The following is a 4401-nucleotide window of genomic DNA, read 5'->3' on the forward strand; positions in this document are numbered from 1 at the left end:
AAAAAAAAAAAAAAAAAAAGAAAGGAAAAAGTATGGTGGAAACACAAGTTTAATGTTGACAGTTTTTCAGAAAGTATACCTGAGAAATTACCCTTAATGTTTTGAACAAATACATTGACTATTGATCAAAATCAAACATGCATAGCCCAAGTATTGCCTATTCTAGAGAAATATCCTGACTAATCTCTAGCCCTCTGCCATGAGTTCAGCATGTGCAAACAATTAGCCTTTATAAAGTAAAATCACAGAAGCACTAATTGCACCATTTCTTCCAAAACCTGTAGAAATCAAGATTTTATTTTTAAAAATGATTGATTTTTAATTATGTCTGTCTTGCTGGTGGTTTATGCACATGATTGCATTGCCCACGAAGGCCAGAAGAGGGCACTCCATTAGGAGCTGGGGTTGCAAGTGACCCACTTCACGTGGATGTTGGCATGATTGGTCTCTGGTCCTCTGCAAAAGCAGTATGTGTTCATAACTGCCGAACAACCTCTCCAGCCTTGTAGCCTTTTCCTTTGATAGAGAAGAAAATCTACTTTGTAAAGTGGTATAAACATCCCAGAAAGCAGCTTCCCGGAAAAAGAAAAGTGGGCTTGCTGGGATTTATTAAATATTCCCCGCCCTTAATGCTTCTTCCTCTGCTCTTTGTAACCAGTCCTGGTACTTCCTGCTTGCTCAGTATATCTGTCAGCTCTAAGATTATAGGTTGTAGGTGTGAAAACCTTATTTTCAAGCTTCTTATGGCTCCCAGAGCTGCTCCACTGGTAATCATTTTCATGGAGGGAAGAAAATGTGGCTAGAGAACTCGTTGTTTCAGTGATAACTATAGACCGTTGTTCCTGAAATCTACCGTTGTAGATGAGGAATTGAGGACAAAGGTCACCTATTCCAGGACACAGGTACTAGCCAGTCTTAGACTTTAGCTCTTTTCACCTGAGTGGAATAAGGCTCTACCCTATAAGCCTGGTAATAAATAAACTTATGTAATGTAAAATACACATTGACCACCATTTCCTTACAGAGAAATGCTACTGTGAAGGCACAGTCCCAGCGTTCACATAAGCAAGGCTGGCACTGTTAGAATCTAGTGCCCCAAAGAAAGGCATCAATGAACATAAAGGGCATCTCTGAGGCAAAATAACAGGACTCTGCACTTGAAACTTGAGCCGCTGCCTGAAGGTAATAATTTTTTAAACTTTGTCTCTTCATCAGTTGTCCTCCCCTTACCCTTTTTTTCTGGTTGGCTTGGTTTGGTTTTTGGAGACAGAATTTCTCTGTGTGGCCCTGGCTATTCTGGAACTCTGTAGACCAGGTTGGTCCTGGATTAACAGAGATTCACCTGTCTCTGCCTCTCAAGTGCTGGGACTAAAGGTGTGGGCCACCAATGTCTGGCCACCCCCTTCTCTTCCTCCTTCTCCTCCCTTTCTTCTTCCTCCCCCTCCCCCATCTCTGTTTTAACCCATTGAGTCATTTAATGCTGCCAGTATGTACATAGGTAGGGCCATCCCCTGGAGCTTAGGCAACCTCTCAAGGGTTGAATCTCCCTCCCTTTGGGAGCCATCAATTTCAACTGTTCCTCAGTTGAAGGGTGGAGCTCTTTTCTTTTCTTCCTCTTCTTCCTCCTCCTGTTCCTATTCATGCTCCTTCTCCTTTTGTTTTTTTGAGTCAGCCTTTCTTTGTGTAGCTCCAACTGTTCTGGAACTTATTCTGTAGACCAGGCTGGCCTCAAATTCAGAGATGCACTTGCCTCTGCCTCCCATTTCTTTCCATTCTTGGACTTTGTCTATCTTGATCTTGGATAAACCTTATGCATGCAGTCATAGCTGCTGTGAACTTATTATGAACCATATTTCTGACAGAGGGCTGGTGTCTGGAATATACAAAGAACTAAAATAAACAAACAAAACAAAACAAAACAAAAAAAACTAAGCCCCCAAACCCCAAATAGTCCAGTTAAAAATCTTGAGTAGAACTAAACAGAAAGTTCATAAGGAAAAAACATAAATTGCTAAGAATTCTTCTTTTAAATGTTCAGCAAGCATCTGTAGCCGTCAGGGAGAGTCAAATTGGCACTACTGTTACCCCAGTTAGGATGGTTAAATCAAAACAAACATATATGCTGGCAGGAATATAAGAAAAGGAGAACTATTTGTTAATTGAGATTGTTTGTCTTGTGTTCAAGTCTTTGAGGAATGAGTATCTATGGCTTAAAGGTTTAAGAACAACACTCTTTGAGTTCATTGAGACCTAATAGGTATAATGAAGAATTTTAGATGGATGAAGGAAGATATCAGTTATGCTCTATCAATATATCAGAAACTGGAATAAGAATATCTGTTCTGGGCTGTAGAGATGGCTGAGCAGTTAAGAGCACTGATTCTTTTTCCAGAGATCCTGAGTTCAAATCCCAGCAACCACATGGTAGCTCACAACCACCTGTAATGGGATCTGATGCCCTTTTCTGGTGTGTCTGAAGAGAGCAACAATGTACTCACATAAAATAAATAAACAAATCTTAAACATTAAAGAATATCTGTTGTACCCATGACAGAACCATGCTAAGGTGGATGCCAGAAAATCTGAGATGAAAGTGTTTACACTGAATGAGATTCAGTTGCAAAGGTGTGGTTTAGCAGGTGTATTTTGCATATGATTTTCTTCTTATAAATGTGTGAGTTTTAGGGCTGGAGAGATGGCTCAGTGTTAAGAGCACTGACTGCTCTTCCAGAGGTCCTGAGTTCAAATCCCAGCAAACACATGGTGGCTCACAATCATCTGTAATGGGATTTGGTGCCCTCTTCTGGAGTGTCTGAAGATAGTTACAGTGTACCCATAAATACAATAAACAAATCTTTTAAAAAAAAGTGTGAGTTTTATATAATAGAAATCCACTCAAATTTAAAAGACTCTTCAATAAGTATGGAACAAAAGTTTTAAGTGATAAAAGAATCTATACCATGGTTTCTTACTGTTTTTAGGGCTATATAAATCAATTGAATTTAGTGATACCATGGTTTTATTAGGCTGATTGTTTTTATTTAATGTATATGAGTGTTTTGTTTACATGTAAACCTGTTATTCACTTACTGACTTATTTAGTGTATGCATGTGTGTTCATTCAAGCACACACCACTTTGCACATGTAGAGGTCAGAGAACAGCTTGTAGGACTTTGTTCTCTCCTTTCACTGTCTGGATTCTAGGAATCCAGTACAAGCAACTTTTTTTTTTTCTTTTTCTTTTTTTTTTTTTTTTTAGTTTTTCGAGACAGGGTTTCTCTATGTAGTCCTGGCTGTCCTAGAACTCACTCTGTAGCCCAGGTTGGCCTTGAACTCAGAAATCCGCCTGCCTCTGCCTCTCAAGTGCTGGGATAAAAGGCATGCGCCACCACTGCCCAGCTGCAAGCAACTTTCTTTACCCACTGAGCCATCTCATAGGTCCCATCAGAGAATTGTTTTCTTATAAATATTACTGAGTTTGTTCACTGTGATTTAGGATCTTTGCCTTCATGTGTTCATTAATTTTTTTCTATTTAGGTATGGTGAGACCAACAGATGAAGAGACGATTACCACTGGGAAACCAGTTCATTATTCACAGTTCTCAAAAGGAGTGGGCATGCTGTACTACAAAGTACCTACAATATAACAACAACGTCGGTGGTGGGTAGACATGGGGTAGAAGATTGCAGAATAATCTTCTTGTGGTTTTTGAGAGAAAGACTGGGCAGAGAAGCCCATAGTAGACTAAGCTGGCTAGATCAGATAGTCTGAATAAACTTACTGGGCTCTGTCTAGCTTGTGCTGGCTGATAGCTGGCTGACAGCTGGCCTTAAGGTACTAGGCCCAAGTGCCTCAAAGTTCATATTATGCATAATTTCTCATTTCCAAGTTTGCCAAGCTAATACTAGGTATTATGAGTGTTTAGTTTTAACTTTAAGATAGGTCTCGTTGTATAACCCAGACTGTTAGATATTACATATGTAATCCTAGAACTCAATCTTCCCACCTTAGCCTCCTAGTTACTGGGATTCTAAGCATGTACAACCATGCTCAACTGGAGGAGGTAGGGAGATCAGAATGTTAAGATTACCATTGTTGTCTTCTTCAGGATTGAAAAAAATTATTCTTTGATAATTTCATACATACATACAATGTATCTTGATCATAGCCAATTTAAATTCCACTTCCTTCAGACATCCCCAATACTTGTCCCGCTTGCATTGATAATCTACTGAGTCCAGTTAGTGCTACCAGAGACCACCGCCTGAAGAAAACTTACTCCCCATTGTCAGGAGATATCAGTTACCAATAGCTCCCCAGGTAAGGCTCAAGCGTCCCTGCTACAATACTGATTCGCTTCATTCTTTCTTTTCTTTTCCTTTTTCCTTTTCTTTTCCTT

General features: G+C 39.6%; 1 protein-coding gene across 8 annotated transcripts in view; it reads left to right on the forward strand.

Annotated features, from left to right (window-relative positions):
• The window catches only part of Carf (calcium responsive transcription factor), a 55630-nt gene that overhangs the window by 3169 nt on the left and 48060 nt on the right, over nucleotides 1–4401 (forward strand). For 5 of the 8 annotated variants that reach the window (XM_031367662.1, XM_031367654.1, XM_031367661.1 and 2 more), the window contains exons 2-4: nucleotides 1025–1182; nucleotides 3539–3662; nucleotides 4196–4322. The gene's annotated coding sequence lies outside the window, so the exon portion shown is untranslated. The remainder of the gene's footprint in view (nucleotides 1–1024; nucleotides 1183–3538; nucleotides 3663–4195; nucleotides 4323–4401) is intronic. The other 3 variants (XM_031367659.1, XM_031367660.1, XM_031367658.1) reach the window with 3 other exon arrangements.

Source organism: Mastomys coucha, unplaced genomic scaffold, assembly GCF_008632895.1.
Source record: "Mastomys coucha isolate ucsf_1 unplaced genomic scaffold, UCSF_Mcou_1 pScaffold14, whole genome shotgun sequence".
Classification (NCBI taxonomy): domain Eukaryota; kingdom Metazoa; phylum Chordata; class Mammalia; order Rodentia; family Muridae; genus Mastomys; species Mastomys coucha.